Source organism: Camponotus vicinus, unplaced genomic scaffold (genome assembly GCF_025532165.1).
Source record: "Camponotus vicinus isolate PSW18456_S1 unplaced genomic scaffold, iyCamVici1.0 SCAF_7, whole genome shotgun sequence".
In the NCBI taxonomy this organism is placed as follows: Eukaryota; Metazoa; Arthropoda; class Insecta; order Hymenoptera; family Formicidae; genus Camponotus; species Camponotus vicinus.
Window position 1 is genome coordinate 13,708,942 of NW_028141979.1, and position 17,992 is coordinate 13,726,933.

Here is a 17,992-nt window from a genome sequence, read left to right on the forward strand (position 1 = left end):
AATACGTGGTGAGAAATAAAGAAATCACTGTGTCAAGTCATGTCAACCTCTCGATCCAACACAAAGAGAAAGACTAAACCACCTTTATTAGTCTATCATAAATATCGTTTAAACTTTCAGTGTCCTTTTGTAAGTTAACAGTGTTGTCAGACTTTTTGATGAAAAACATTTCAGCAATTTCTCTCTTTCTCACATGTATCTCATTATGCAGAATAACCGGTGTTGACCAATCGAAGTCATGATTAAGTTCCAATTTATGTTTGCTAACCACAGAAAAATTGCTTTCGTGCAATTTAATGTTGTTGCAATGTTCTTTGATACGAGTGCCTAAATGTCTTTTTGTTTGGCCAATATATGACATATTACAATTTTTACAGTTTAACTTGTAAACAACTTCAGTCCTGTTATTAGTAGGCAATCTATCTTTTCCACGTTTAATTAATGAATTCAGTTTATTAGGTACATTATAGACAACCTTAAGACCAACATTTTTGAAAAGGCGACTAATCTCATCACTCAAGCCCTCTACAAACGGTAACGAAATGTAAAATGGTGTACTCGCATTATTACATTCCATATTCATATTTACATTGTCGCGGTGTTTTAAAAATTCTAGTCTTTTTTTAACGTAACGGTTAGTAATTTGAGTTGGAAAACAATTGTTGGAAAGAATCTGTTTAATAATATCGATGTTTTTAAAATGAAATCGAACGTCGGATAATAAAATTGCGCGGTCAACAAGGCTATAAATGGTGTAAAGGCTAAACGTTGGAATTATATTGCGCCTAACACTAAATTTAACTTGTCTCAGTTTTTATACGCGATAGAAACGGATCTACGGATTTTGGATTCTACTAGTTTTTCGTTTAATGGACAGTTTTACGAACAGATTTTTGGTAGCCCTATGGGGTCTCCCTTGTCACCTATTTTGGCAAATATCGTGAAGGATGATCTAGAAACGCATTGCTTAAGTTTATTGAGTTTTGATGTGCCGCTGTATTATAGATATGTTGATGACATTTTTACCATTGTTCCACGCTCAAAAATTGACGAGATTATATCGACTTTCAATGACTACCATCAACGTTTGACATTTACACATGAAACTGAGTATGATTCGCGTATTAGTTTTTTGGACACTGTTATTCGCTCGGATGGTCGGCTTTTGACGGATTGGTACAGAAAACCTACTTGTTCTAATAGATACACTAATTTTTATTCCAAACATCCGTTTAAATATAAAATTAACACTATTTATAGCCTTGTTGACCGCGCAATTTTATTATCCGACGTTCGATTTCATTTTAAGAACATCGATATTATTAAACAGATTCTTTCCAACAATTGTTTTCCAACTCAAATTACTAACCGTTACGTTAAAAAAAGACTAGAATTTTTAAAACACCGCGACAATGTAAATATGAATATGGAATGTGATAATGCGACTACACCATTTTACATTTCGTTACCGTTTGTAGAGGGCTTGAGTGATGAGATTAGTCGCCTTTTCAAAAATGTTGGTCTTAAGGTTGTCTATAATGTACCTAATAAACTGAATTCATTAATTAAACGTGGAAAAGATAGATTGCCTACTAATAACAGGACTGAAGTTGTTTACAAGTTAAACTGTAAAAATTGTAATATGTCATATATTGGCCAAACAAAAAGACATTTAGGCACTCGTATCAAAGAACATTGCAACAACATTAAATTGCACGAAAGCAATTTTTCTGTGGTTAGCAAACATAAATTGGAACTTAATCATGACTTCGATTGGTCAACACTGGTTATTCTGCATAATGAGATACATGTGAGAAAGAGAGAAATTGCTGAAATGTTTTTCATCAAAAAGTCTGACAACACTGTTAACTTACAAAAGGACACTGAAAGTTTAAACGATATTTATGATAGACTAATAAAGGTAGTTTAGTCTTTCTCTTTGTGTTGGATCGAGAGGTTGACATGACTTGACACAGTGATTTCTTTATTTCTCACCACGTATTAGTTACCTAAGATAATTTCACTTGATAAGGACTAAAACCCATGGTTGAAACGTTGTGATACATTTTCCATCAATAAATATTGCCGGTGTGGTCGATTAAATTACTTTCATATATATATATATATATATATATATATATATATATATATATAAAATGTATATTAGTAAAACCAAAAAATCTCTTTTTTTAGTTATTTTTTATTAAAAGAATAAATGGATAATTCTATCCACACATATTTCAAATATACAAGGTATTCCACTTTAAAGGTCGGCTGGAGAGATAGTGGAGACCTCTTGCGGAGAGCCGGAAACTACAAATTCGTAAACCCATTATTTTTCGCCAAAATATAGAGAAAATCATATTAAAATTATGATATTCATAATCAGGAGGATCTAGAGACCCTCTAATAAGAGTCTAGACATCAGGCGATCTGGGCAAAATTCTGTGAGAGAGAGGAATATACTTTTACTATCTCTCTCTTTTAACTAACCAATTCTGACGTGTTCACACATGCTCAGTCTATGACGTAAAAGTGAGAAAAATATTAAAAGAGATAATGGGTGGATTCTGTGATTTATAAAGTATTTAATTCATGTTTTATGGTACAAAAAATATTTTAATTAATGTTTTGTTTGTTTATTTTCTTTTATATTCATATTTTATTTTGTTAATCTCTATATGAAATTAAATAAAGATTAAATATAAGTAATTTTTTAATATCTTATTTCTTATTATTATATATTATTTCGATATTTTAATCAAATAATCATAATGTTTAGTTTCTCTAAAACGTTTATTTTTTATTTATGTTGCTAAAATATAATGTTTATATAAAGTTTAAGATTTGTCTGATTCAAATATGAACGGGAATTGCTCAGATCTAGAGGACCAATCAAAACTAGATATCACATGGCATGACTCTTATTAGAGAGTCTCTAGGAGGATCGTTTGCAAGGTGCCACAAAGCGATTTTTTGGATAAAATATCAAATTAAAATTGCTAATAAATATGAAAAATGCGCACCTAGTAGCGAGTCAGGTGCAGCTAGGTACGAGTTCGCGTATTTTATTTATTATAAATTTTTAAGAGCCAAAATGCAAAATCTGGCTCTTTCGCATCACGCATAATTCTATAAGGAATATATTTAAAAAAAATTCATGGAAAAATATCATTACTTCGAGGAGAAATAATGGGTTTACAAATATTACTAAATTAGAGAGACGCGCGTCTAATAGCGGGTCAGGTGCAGCTAGATACGAGTCTCGGGAATTTTATTTATTATAAAATTTTAAGAGCCAAAATGCAAAATCTGGCTCTGTCGCACTATGTATAATTCTATAAGGAATATATTTAATAAAATTCATGGAAAAATATCATTTCTTCCAGGAGAAATAATGGATTTACGAATATTATTAGATTTATATTTAACATACGTCTGGGGAAATTTCCGTAATAATATACTGATGGTTTGACAAGGAGAGATTATTGCTCTGTCTTTGTCTCTCTCTTGCATTTCATATGTATGTAATGTCTGTGTTGGTACAAACACCAATATACTGCGTACACAGATAATTATTATTGAGGGATAATGCCAGACAAGAATTGGCTATTATCTTTGTTCCTGCTAGCAACCATAATCATAGTTTTACAAATAATGATATTTTTTCAATTATATCGATATAAACATATACATACAGGGTGTCCCATTTTAAATAATACGCTCAAATATCTCCGAAACGGTGCGTTAAATAAAAAAATGTTTCAAATAAAAGTTGTATGGCTTGAAGGAGGCCATTAGATAGTGGCAATGATTTGACCTTGGAGAGTCATTTGAAGGTCACGTGAAGGTCACCGTCAATTTCTTAAATGGAACCTCCTATTTTTTATTGCATATTCTTGTAGCTTATCTCGAGGGCTTTCCAAAACACTATAATAAAAGTGTCTACTCTCTTATGACTTTATTGCGTATGCTGTTTTTTTTTTGTTTTGCTTGGTTTTTTGGTTGTGGGAATGCGTGTTGCTCTGCCTGTTTTATTTTTCAGATCTCGGCTTTTCATCAATTTGGAGATATTATTATTTGCAAAATAAGATGCTTTATTAATCGCGGTTACGAGACTGTTTTTTTGCACTTCATCGCCTGGCTTCTTGTAACCGACAATATTCTGTTTTTCTCCATTTTTTTACATAGCTCCGATCTGTTTGGGAGCACAGGTGAGTAACATGCGGACCCGCAGGCATTGCCACAGCTTGACTCTACTTTATTTTTGCGAAATTCTTAGTTATTGGATTATGAATATCTTATTTCGATTGTAAATGTTTAATTTTATTACTTAAATTTTGATCCGACTGTAATTTCATGTACGTTAGCAATTTTTTTGACTGCTTCGACATTGCTTTGACATTGCGTTATGATTCCAGTGCTTTTGCGATTTTTTTGGAATACTTTGTTTCTTTTGAAAGCATTGAAAAGGATCCAAAGAGGCTCGAAACATTTGCGTTTATTTATGTATTAATTATTGCGACTGTTTATTCTTTCTATCGCTAAAACATTATTATGTCTGTAATTTAATACATCATTGAATTATTATATATTTTTTTTTGTGTTTTGCGTCGACCATTAACGCCTGTGGTTTGTTTGCCTTGTCACTATCAGATCGTTGATTCTTATCTTTGGAACTACTTTTAATTTATATTTTTACTATAATAAAATATTTTTTCCTCAAGTACTTTTTGAGTTATAAGGCTTGAAATCATTTTTTAATTTTACATAAACCGTAAAATATCTTGTAAAATATTCATTTTTCGATTACCTTAATACTTTTATGTACAAAATAATGAGAGGAATCAATTGGTGTAAAGAAAACACATAGTTGTTTCGAAGAAAAAATATGTAATTTGCAATTAACAATTTCAGATACACCCTGTATATATTTTGGGTTGGCAACTAAGTAATTGCGGATTTCATTGATAGATAGTGTTAGTTGAATTTTGGATATGTTCACGTATTTCAAATGTCAAACTCATATTGTTGTTTGACAGTTCGTATTTCAATTAACATTCTGTGAAAAAATTTTGTTGATCGGTTGTGTAGTTTTTATTTGGCATCGGTTGAAAAATGGAAAAGCAAAACGAACACTTTCGACATATTTTGCTTTTTTACTTCTGCAAAGGAAAAAGCGCATCGAAAGCTCACAAAAAGTTATGTGCTGTGTATGGTGACGAAGCCTTAAAAGAACGGCAGTGTCAAAATCAATTTCATTAAAAGAAGGTCATGTTGTCAGTTTGATGGGATTACAAAGGAATTGTCTACTTTAAGATTTTACCACGCAACCAGACGATCAATTCAGATGTGTACATTGAACTATTAACCAAACTGAACAATGCAATTCAAAAAAAGCGACCAGAATTGATCAACGGAAAAGGCGTCGTCTTCCATCACGACAACGCCAGACCCCACACATCTTTGGCGACCCGCCTAAAATTGAGAGAGCTTGGGTGGGAAATTTTGATGCATCCACCGTATAGCCCTGACCTTGCACCATCGGATTACCATTTGTTTCGAGCTTTACAAAACTTCTTGAATGGTAAAAATTTCAATAATGATTATGATGTCAAGTCGCACTTAGTTGAGTCTTTTGCTGATAAAAACAAAAAATTTTATGAACGTGGAATTATGATGCTACCTGAAAGATGGCAAGAGGTCATTGATAAAAATGGACAATACATTATTAAATAAAATTATCTTGTTCCATGAAAAAATTGTCTTTCGTTTTGTTAAAAAAAACCGCAATTACTTAGTTGCCAATCCAATACATATACAGGGTGTATCTGAAATGATGCACTAAACTTTAGGAGCGTATTCTAGAGGTCAAAATAAAACTTCTTTTTCCTATGAACATGGGTCCGCAAATAAACTTCCCTCCGAGCTAGAGGCCTCTAAAGTTTGGAGAAAAAATTGAAAATTGGCTGTATTTCAGAAAAAAATGGCTTTGACGTTACCTATCACCCTCTCTTGAGAGATAAATAAATTTGCGTTGCGGGTGTTTGGTCAATTTCACACATTTTCGAATTTTAGCTCGGAGAGGGGTTCATTTGCGGACCCATGTTCATAAGGAAAAAAAGTCTTATTTTGACCTCTAGAATACGCTCCTAAAGTTTAGTGCATCATTTCAGATACACCCTATATATATATATATATATATATATATATATATAAATATATATATATATATATATATATATATATACAGGACGATCCTGAAAAACGTTATGTCTTTAAAATGACGTATTCCTGACACCATTCTAAGACAACTTTTCCTTTACCAAAATTTGATTTGAAGCGTAGTTTTTGAATTATGAGCAAAAATAGTTAGTAAATCACGCGTCGGGTACAGAAGGCAGGCAGGAGCGGCGCGGTGTGCCGCGAGCGCGGGCGCAGCTGACCGCCCGACGGGTGATTATCACCGCATGAGTCGCTAACTATTTTATCTTATAACATAAAATTATGCTTTAAATAAAATTTTGGTAAAGAAGAAAATGTCTTAGAATTACGTCAGAAATACGTGTTCCTTAAAATAACGTTATTTTAATAATGAAAAGTTGTTCCGGATCGCCGGCCGTCCGACGTTGCAATCAGCTGATTGCTACACGCGATGTGTGTATGGCGGAGTGTGTGCGTAAGAGAGAGAGAGAGAGAGAGAGAGAGAGAGAGAGAGAGAGAGAAAGAGAGAGAGAGGGAGGGTAGGAGGGACAGACATTCGTACACATTCGTACACACGCACGCACTTTTTTTCTCGCTCTCTTTCTCTCTTTTACGCAACACTCATACACTCTCTTATTCAGTCTCTCACTCACACTCTCTCGGTCACTCACTCACTCACTCACCTGCTTACTCACTTGCTCACTCACCTTGTAGCAGCGTAGCGAATCTTCATGCTATGTATTGTTGTTATCTGCTGCACGGTTATGATTGCTAGAGATGCGCGACACATCGAAACTTTTTCGATTATTAGTCTCACACTCGATTGACACAATACAGATTACACGATAACGAGTTTACTGTTTATTCACTCACTATTGATTTATCGATACCAAAAATTACTTTCAAAGAAACGCGAATGCAAACAGCACATGACTCGACGCGAAGCGACGGACCGCGGAGACTGCGCGACCACAAGAGTTATGTTGCCAGAAACGCGACACGCGACATCTAACAATCGACTTGCGCGTGGCGCGTGATTGACGCGAGATAAGACGAACGATCGGCTAAAACCTTCGCATTGCGAATGCGGTAGAAAACATGAAACGTATAATGACATACTTAAAAAATTAATTATTTATTATAAATAATAACTATTTCTAATTATAATAAATAATTATTATTTTAAAAAGCATGTGTTGTACGTTATTACGTTTTCGAAATTATTGCATTCACGATGCGAAGATTTAAGTCAATCGCAAGAATAATGTAATTAAAATTACATTTGGAAAAATTTATTTTTATTCTGCTCACAATGAAATGTTCCAACGTGAAAATGTATTGGTCGCTCTGAAAAGAGCGGATTGACTAAAAAAAATTTTAAAGCAGATGCTCAAAATGCCCGCCATCCATCCTAATGCAAGCTCTCATGCGTTTTAATAAGTTTCTTTCTACGTTTTCCATTATTTCTTCGTCAATATTCCAAATAGCGAATCGTAATCTTGTCTCCAGATCTTCAATATCTTCGGGAATCGTTTTATAAATTATTTCCTTGCAGTATCCCCATAAGAAAAAATCTAGAGGATTGAGATCCGGAGATCTTGCGGGCCAACGTATCGGGCCGTACCGACCCATCCAGCGTCCGGGAAAATTCTCGTTTAAGTAATTCGTAACGATCCTGGCGTTGTGTGGCCCAGCACCGTCTTGTTGGAAGATAATATCGTTTCTTTCAAATAATGGCACATCTTCTAAGAAATGTGGTAGATTTTCTGTTAATAAATCGACGTAGGTTCTTCCAGTTAAAATATCTGGAAGAATAACTGGTCCAAGTATTTCAGTGCCCATTATTCCAGCCCATACATTAATCTTCCAACGAGTTTGAAAATTTCGAAATCGCGTGACTCTGGGATTTTCTTCGCTCCAAAAGTGCATATTATGCACATTAAAAATTCCTTCTTGAGTGAATAGCGATTCATCGCTGAATATCACACGAGAGGAATATCTGGGATCTCGATCGACGTTTCGCAGAAAATTTTCGCAAAACGTTCGTCTTGCAGGGTAATCTGCTGGTCGTAAATGCTGCACGCGTGTATAATGAAACGCGTGCAACTTTTCTTCTTTTAATATTCTTTGTACGGTTGTATAGGATAAATCATGTTCTCGAGCAACTACCCGAATACTTGTTTCGGGATTATCCTCGAAAGTACGTATGACTCTCTCCGTGTTCCGTACATTTCTAACATCGCGATTTCTCCCAGCGTCGTGTTTGTTCGGCAGGACACTGCCAGTATCATACAGTCTTTGAGCTGCTCTAAGTATGACGTAACCCGATGGATGTCTTCGGTTTGGATATAATTCGGCGTATCTTCTTGCAGCAGGATTTTGCTGCCCGTGACACTCGCCAAGTGCCATCAGCATGTCATAATATTCTTGACTTGTGTACGCTGCCATATCTTCTTCGCGCTTGTTGATAATCGCTGATAATCGCAGGCTTATTGATTGCATCATCGATCGTGCGTCTAACTTATACGATCTTCGCTGGGGGTCTATGCCCCTCCTCGCCTCCCGCGACCAATCGCGAATGTCGCGGACGCTAATTAGTGATTGGTCGCGGGAGGCGAGGAGGGGCATAGACCCCCAGCGAAGATCGTATAAATTAGACGCACGATCGATGATGCAATCAATAAGCCTGCGATCAAGACGAACGTTTTGCGAAAATTTTCTGCGAAACATCGATCGAGATCCCAGATATTCCTCTCGTGTGATATTCAGCGATGAATCGCTATTCACTCAAGAAGGAATTTTTAATGTGCATAATATGCACTTTTGGAGCGAAGAAAATCCCAGAGTCACGCGATTTCGAAATTTTCAAACTCGTTGGAAGATTAATGTATGGGCTGGAATAATGGACACTGAAATACTTGGTCCAGTTATTCTTCCAGATATTTTAACTGGAAGAACCTACGTCGATTTATTAACAGAAAATCTACCACATTTCTTAGAAGATGTGCCATTATTTGAAAGAAACGATATTATCTTCCAACAAGACGGTGCTGGGCCACACAACGCCAGGATCGTTACGAATTACTTAAACGAGAATTTTCCCGGACGCTGGATGGGTCGGTACGGCCCGATACATTGGCCCGCAAGATCTCCGGATCTCAATCCTCTAGATTTTTTCTTATGGGGATACTGCAAGGAAATAATTTATAAAACGATTCCCGAAGATATTGAAGATCTGGAGACAAGATTACGATTCGCTATTTGGAATATTGACGAAGAAATAATGGAAAACGTCGAAAAAAACGCATGAGAGCTTGCATTAGGATGGCGGGCATTTTGAGCATCTGCTTTAAAATTTTTTTTAGTCAATCCGCTCTTTTCAGAGCGACCAATACATTTTCACGTTGGAACATTTCATTGTGAGCAGAATAAAAATAAATTTTTCCAAATGTAATTTTAATTACATTATTCTTGCGATTGACTTAAATCTTCGCATCGTGAATGCAATAATTTCGAAAACGTAATAACGTACAACACATGCTTTTTAAAATAATAATTATTTATTATAATTAGAAATAGTTATTATTTATAATAAATAATTAATTTTTTAAGTATGTCATTATACGTTTCATGTTTTCTACCGCATTCGCAATGCGAAGGTTTTAGCCGATCGTTCGTCTTATCTCGCGTCAATCACGCGCCACGCGCAAGTCGATTGTTAGATGTCGCGTGTCGCGTTTCTGGCAACATAACTCTTGTGGTCGCGCAGTCTCCGCGGTCCGTCGCTTCGCGTCGAGTCATGTGCTGTTTGCATTCGCGTTTCTTTGAAAGTAATTTTTGGTATCGATAAATCAATAGTGAGTGAATAAACAGTAAACTCGTTATCGTGTAATCTGTATTGTGTCAATCGAGTGTGAGACTAATAATCGAAAAAATTTCGATGTGTCGCGCATCTCTAGCAATCATAACCGTGCAGCAGATAACAACAATACATAGCATGAAGATTCGCTACGCTGCTACAAGGTGAGTGAGCAAGTGAGTAAGCAGGTGAGTGAGTGAGTGAGTGACCGAGAGAGTGTGAGTGAGAGAATGAGAGAGTGTATGAGTGTTGCGTAAAAGAGAGAAAGAGAGCGAGAAAAAAAGTGCGTGCGTGTGTACGAATGTCTGTCCCTCCTACCCTCCCTCTGTCTCTCTTTCTCTCTCTCTCTCTCTCTCTCTCTCTCTCTCTCTCTTACGCACACACTCCGCCATACACACATTGCGTGTAGCAATCAGCTGATTGCAACGTCGGACGGCCGGCGATCCGGAACAACTTTTCATTATTAAAATAACGTTATTTTAAGGAACACGTATTTCTGACGTAATTCTAAGACATTTTCTTCTTTACCAAAATTTTATTTAAAGCATAATTTTATGTTATAAGATAAAATAGTTAGCGACTCATGCGGTGATAATCACCCGTCGGGCGGTCAGCTGCGCCCGCGCTCGCGGCACGCCGCGCCGCTCCTGCCTGCCTTCTGTACCCGACGCGTGATTTACTAACTATTTTTGCTCATAATTCAAAAACTACGCTTCAAATCAAATTTTGGTAAAGGAAAAGTTGTCTTAGAATGGTGTCAGGAATACGTCATTTTAAAGACATAACGTTTTTGAGGATCGCCCTGTATATATATTGTTGCGCCCGCGGAGCGATATATCTCGAATCGCGCGACACAACGATCGGCACTCGCGTACACGCTCGCGCACACGGAAATAAATACTCGTGTTTGAACAAGAACACAAGAACTTTAATGAACACAGGGGAACACAGAATGTAACAAGATTTTACACAGAAATACAACACCGAATCAAAGACGCGACCGCGCAGTTTGACAGCTGGGAAACGACACACCGTCATTCGTCTTATCAATATTCTTCTTGACAACGAGATCTTCCTTGCTTTCCAAAGCTAACTCGACCGCAAATTGAACCACGGACGTAACACTTGCCCTCCTCTTCGAAAGATTGTCGTCACGACAATCATAAAATGGCAAACTCTTTCAGGAATCTTTTCGAATTACTGTTCCCGATGTGTCTCCTTGTTCTCCCTGAACTGCTGTTCCAGGTTACCGAACTGCACATCCTCTTGGACCCAAACGACTTAATTGATTCCAGGAATTTTGTAGTTCCTCATCTTCAGGCAAGAGAGGGGTAACCTTCCGTGGACCCTTCGTTCTCCAAAGAGAACTTCTCAAGCCCCTGCCTCGGCATTTGCCCTCCGTCCCGCAAGACACCACGACTCAAAAACCGCGGGCGAGGCAGTCTTCGTCCCTTAAAGTTCAAATAATTCCATTTCATTCTCTTTCTTGACTTTCTCTCTTCTTCCCTTTTCCTTCTTACTTCTTCGTTGCTGAATTCGGAATTATTATCAAAATTTCTTTCCCTTAAACAACAAAAAGCAATAAAACGAGTAACAAGTATTAAACCTTTTTTTTCATCCATATCTTTCTTTTCCGGCCTCGGATGTAGAACCATTTCCTAATCAAAATAAATTTGGGAGTCCCTCCCACAACACTTCGAGGATTACTCTACCAATTAATAATTCATTCAAAGATAATTAGAACCAATACAACCATTATTAAAACAAGCACCGGAAATCACGAATATTGCCATCCAGGCATTCTAATGAAAGAATTAATCCCCTATTCAAGATACATCCGAGCCCGCCTTAATTTTACACACACCAGTTCATTCTTTTTTTAAAAGAAAATTTTTTAAAAGGAAACATTTTTAGCATAACGTTTTTTTAACATAAACAAATTACGCGTGCGGATTTGACCGCGTGCGATTTAGCCGCATTTTTAAAAATATTGGAGCGACTTAGCTGTTTATTCGAAAGAAGCCGAAGTCTCTCCTCCATGGCGCGGAGCATCTCATCGCGCTGGCGAAGCTGAGCCTCAAATTCGTCTCGCTCGTGCAGCCGCTCTCCGCGCAACTGCTGTATCTCTCTCATCGCCACCTGAAGCGTGGCCGACTCCATCGTCGGTCCTGGAGCCGCAGCCGGAAGCGGAGTCGCCGTCCGGACTCTCTTCCTGGTTGAGACGCCCGTCGCCAAATCCTGCAGTTCTGTCGTCGCCATTTTCTCACACGAAATAAATTTTCGTCCCAGCTCAGAGCGTCAACAAGATCACAGTCCGGTCGATCCCGGACGAGCCCCCAAAATGTTGCGCCCGCGGAGCGATATCTCGAATCGCGCGACACAACGATCGACACTCGCGTACACGCTCGCGCACACGGAAATAAATACTCGTGTTTGAACAAGAACACAAGAACTTTAATGAACACAGGGGAACACAGAATGTAACAAGATTTTACACAGAAATACAACACCGAATCAAAGACGCGACCGCGCAGCTTGACAGCTGGGAAACGATACACCGTCATTCGTCTTATCAATATTCTTCTTGACAACGAGATCTTCCTTGCTTTTCCAAAGCTAACTCGACCGCAAATTGAACCAGGGACGTAACACGGACGTAACAATATATATACACACATATATACATACACACACACACACACACACACACACACACACACACACACACACACACATATATATATATATATATACAGGGTGACCCATTTTAACTTAGGCAGCCAAATAACTCGAAAAATAAGCAAGATAGAGAAAAATGTTTTAGACAAAAGTTGTATGGTTTCGAGGGGGCCATAAGATGGTATCATTGGTTTGACCTTGAAGAGTCATTTGAAGGTCACGTGAAGGTCACTTCAATTTTTTTAAATGGAATACCCTATATATTTTTGTACATTCTTGTAGCTTATTTCGAGAGCTTTCCAAAACACTATAATTAAGTACCTTTCCGTTAAGTACTTTTTGAGTTATGATGCTTGAAATAATTTCTTAATTTTACATAAACCGTAAAATATCTTGTAAAATATTCATTTTTCGATTATCTTACCTTAATACTTTTATGTACAAAATAATGAGAGGAATCAATTGGTGTAAAGAAAACACATAGTTGTTTTTAAGAAAAAATATGGAATTGTTAATTGCAAATTACATATTTTTTCTTCGAAACAACTATGTGTTTTCTTTACACCAATTGATTCCTCTCATTATTTTGTACATAAAACTATTAAGGTAAGGTAATCGAAAAATGAATATTTTACAAGATATTTTACGGTTTATGTAAAATTAAGAAATTATTTCAAGCCTCATAACTCAAAAAGTACTTAACGAAAATGTACTTAATTATAGTGTTTTGGAAAGCTCTCGAGATGAGCTACAAGAATGTACAAAAATATATAGGATGTTCCATTTAAAAAAATTGAAGTGACCTTCACGTGACCTTCAAATGACTCTTCAAGGTCAAACCAATGATACCATCTTATGGCCCCCTCGAAACCATACAACTTTTGTCTAAAACATTTTTCTCTATCTTGCTTATTTTTCGAGTTATTTGGCTGCCTAAGTTAAAATGGGTCACTCTGTATATATATACAGGGTGAGCCATTTTAATTAACGCACGCAATTATTTCGGAAACAAAGCATTTTAGAGAAAAATGTTTCAGACAAAAGTTTTATGGTTTCGAGGGGGCCATAAGATGGTATCATTGGTTTGACCTTGAAGAGTTATTTGAAGGTCACATGAAGGTCACCTTCAATTTCTTAAATGGAACCTACTATTTGTCATTGCATATTCTTGTAGCTTATCTCGAGAGCTTTCCAAAACACTATAATTAAGTACCTTTTCGTTAAGTACTTTTTGAGTTATGAGGCTTGAAATAATTTCTTAATTTTACATAAACCGTAAAATATCTTGTAAAATATTCATTTTTCGATTATCTTATCTTAATACTTTTATGTACAAAATAATGAGAGGAATCAATTGGTGTAAAGAAAACACATAGTTGTTTTTAAGAAAAAATATGGAATTGTTAATTGCAAATTATATATTTTTTCTTCAAAACAACTATGTGTTTTCTTTACACCAGTTGATTCCTCTCATTATTTTGTACGTAAAAGTATTAAGGTAAGATAATCGAAAAATGAATATTTTACAAGATATTTTACGGTTTATGTAAAATTAAGAAATTATTTCAAGCCTCATAACTCAAAAAGTACTTAACGAAAAGGTACTTAATTATAGTGTTTTGGAAAGCTCTCTGGATAAGCTACAAGAATATGCAATGACAAATAGTAAGTTCCATTTAAGAAATTGAAGATGACCTTCATGTGACCTTCAAATAACTCTTCACGGTCAAACCAATGATACCATCTTATGGCCCCCTCGAAACCATAAAACTTTTGTCTGAAACATTTTTCTCTAAAATGCTTTGTTTCCGAAATAATTGCGTGCGTTTATTAAAATGGCTCACCCTGTATATATATACAGGGTGTCAGGAAATTTTTCGTAATCCCAAAGTGTAAAGGTAAAGTGGCTCAAATTAAGAAGGAAGATCCTATTTGCGACTATTTTGCGATATTTGCAATAATTAACGAAAAATTAATTAAAGAAGATCGGCCAATGCGCGTGGCTAGAGGTGCGTGGCGGTGAAGGCGGTCTCACTGTAACATAATGACGGCGCGCGGCGAAGCGGTGATTGGGGAGAGAAGGAGTGATGAGTGTGTAGGCGCACGGCAAAGGCTCTTCTCGAAAGGAATCCGAAACGTATGATTGATCATCAATAAAGTGTGGATTACAGAAGTTTTTATTGCTTCACGCCTTTCATCCGCGTTGGCTCGATATTGCCTAATTATTTAGTTAAATTTATATGAAATTATTTTATTTGTTTAAAAAGATTCCCACCATCCAGTAAGGAGGAAGAGCAATAACTTTAAAAAATGCAAGCGCAAGGTGCGAAACACAGTGCAGTTGACAGTTCCTTTCGCAATTTATTCAGCATTCATTCATTCTATTAGTCACAGTCGAGATTCACATTTTTGAGAATTCAATCTTAATTGATTCAAATTATATAGCCTCGGGGATCCCTTCTTGCGTTACGCAATTGAGTTATTAATCCGTCTTATATCACAGTGAAAATGATTTTATTAACATTTAAGTGCATCGTAAGTATTTATTCAAAATTTTCTGGTGAACATATCCATTACCTAGCTCTTCATGTTATAAAGCTCCGACCTCAGCCATTGCAATTTTATCAACGCACTAATTTTTATGATGCCAACGAGTAGTGAGTAAAATTGAGTAAATTTTATTTTCTCCCTTTTCCATATTTTACTATCTCACAATTTAAAATCTATGACAAATTCTAAACGGTTTAATAACCATTAAATTTTTATTAATTACTATCAATCAATCAATCCTTGTCTCATCCCTCCTCCAGTCTCATTCCTTGTTCTCCCTAATTTGCTTTGAATCTCCGAAAGGCGGTTCACGAATAATCCTTCGTTCGTCTAGAATCTCCGAAAGGCGGTTCGCGAATAATCCTTCGTTCGCCTAGAATCTCCAAAAAGCGGTTCGCGAATAATTCCTAGTTCGCCTAGAATCTCCGAAAGGCGATTCGCGAATAATTTCCTGTTCGCTTTGAATCTCCGAAAGGTGGTTCGCGATTACTCCTTAATTCTTATATTTCCCTTTAATTGCTTTTTCTGATTTATTCAGCGAGAATTTGTATTGTTTTCTATCTTTATATCTCGTTTCAGCCTTTCTTTATATATATTTAACTCTCTATTTCTATTTTTTCTTTACTCCCTTTCATTTTCTTTTAAATTTCCATCTTTATATTATTGTTTTTTTTCTCTTTATATTATTTCCTTTGTATTATCACTACTTTTGGAGAAACCGTTGGAATAGACGAATAATTTTCGAACTTAGACTTGGCGAATCTCCTATCTTAATTTTATTATTGTATTTTAATTTAGACCTGTGTTTTAGCGAATTTAGAAAATTTTAATTCTAATTATAACACATATACGTAAGCGACGAATTCTATACTTCCTTTAATGAGTAAGCGTTATTCATACTTTTATTACACATTCATTTTTTTTATTTTTGTCTTATTTCTTATATTTTATTAATTATATATATTGTAACAACCAGTCAGAACCTAATTTTTAACGTAAATTCCTCCCTGTACATTCTGACCTCCGAACCACTGTAACACCCGCGGAAATATAATACATACATACAAACACCCACTCACACATAGTTATAAGCGTTATTATATATTTTTTCTTTCTTTCTTTATCTTTTCAAATAATATATCGTATTTTTAATTTAATGTATAATATGTAATTATTTAATCCCCTCTCTTCCCTGAATTCCGAGATCGTATTAGGTTCCGTCCCGCGTAAAAAGGATTAAGTTCCTTTACCGAAAAGGGATCACTGAACGAATAGGTTTAGACAGTGTTAAAGGGACCTTCGGTCGTTGACCTGTGACAGACCCTTCACATTCGCTCGACCCGATCCATACACACGCCCGAATAAAGTGTGTCACGGGATAAGTAAGTTACGTTCTTCCATACGGCCTGTCCAATTCAGGGTCTGGACGTAACATTATATTTATTTAGAGAAACTTGATTTTTAAAATATTTAAATCAACATTAAATGAGAATTAGGATTTTTTAAATTCCTAAAACATTTTTTATATAATGTATATAATTTAAAAAAAACGTTTTACGCAAGTTTTAAATCGCACAGTTTAAATCGAAGTGAGTTATGAAAACTTGGCATGCCCGAATTGTAATCAAACACAGACTAAATATTTAATTACATAATGTCTATGAGTTTACATTTTATTAGGGATATATTTGTTTTTATAATGTAAACGATCTGGGCACGCCAAGTTTTCATGACTTACTTTGATTTAAAGACTGTGTAATTTAAAACTTGCGTAAAACGTTTTTTTTTTAAATTATATACATTATATAAAAAATGTTTTAGGAATTAAAAAAATCCTAATTCTCATTTAGTGTTGATTAAATATTTAATTAAAAATCAAGTTTCTCTAAATAAATATAAAATGCGTTTTAATTTCTTAGGGAGAATTTATGCATAATATTTCTACAATGTAAGATTGATTTCATGGCAAATATTACATTAAATTTACAAATTGCTCTTAAGTACTTGGCTAATAGTAATTATTGATTTCATATTTAGTTTTGATATTTTATTTTTTAATATTTTTTTAGGAAAATTATTTGTTGAGATTTTATTTCTTTTGAAAAATGATTTTGTGAGGGAAAATTACTGTAAATTATTTTTAAGAAATTTTTATTAAAATTTGTTGTTTTATTAAAATTTTTATTAAAATAAAAACATTTTGTTGCATACAAGGTAGAATATTTTTTTATGTACTTGGCGTATTTTTTTTACCTTTGTAAGGATTTTTTTAGATATATATATACAGGGGTAGACAAAATAATGTGAACACCATGTTTTATACCTAAATTTTTACGTGTTGGTAACACTGGCAACAAACGAATGTTGCGATTATCTTTTGTTTTTGTTTTGACTCGCTATACCTTCTATTTTGTACCAGTATATTACACGTTGTGTTCAGCTACGATTAATACGAACAGACGGTAAAATGAATTATCAGACTTCCAAAGAGGACAAATCGTTGGTGCTCGTTTAGCAGGAGCCTCTGTAACTAAAACAGCTCAGTTGTTTAATGTTCAAGAGCAACAGTTTCCACGATTATGACGACATACACAAAACATGGTAAGACTTCATCGGCGAAGAAGAATAGTGGACGAAAATTAAAATTAACAGGGACCGTCGAACACTAACTAAAATTGTGTCCAAACAATACAAAAGTAC

At 35.3% G+C, this 17,992-nt stretch overlaps 1 protein-coding gene across 1 annotated transcript in view; it reads right to left on the reverse strand.

Moving 5' to 3' along the window:
* Window positions 1–17,992, reverse strand: part of LOC145974544 (odorant receptor 4-like) — a 166,828-nt gene that overhangs the window by 423 nt on the left and 148,413 nt on the right. The window lies entirely within an intron of this gene.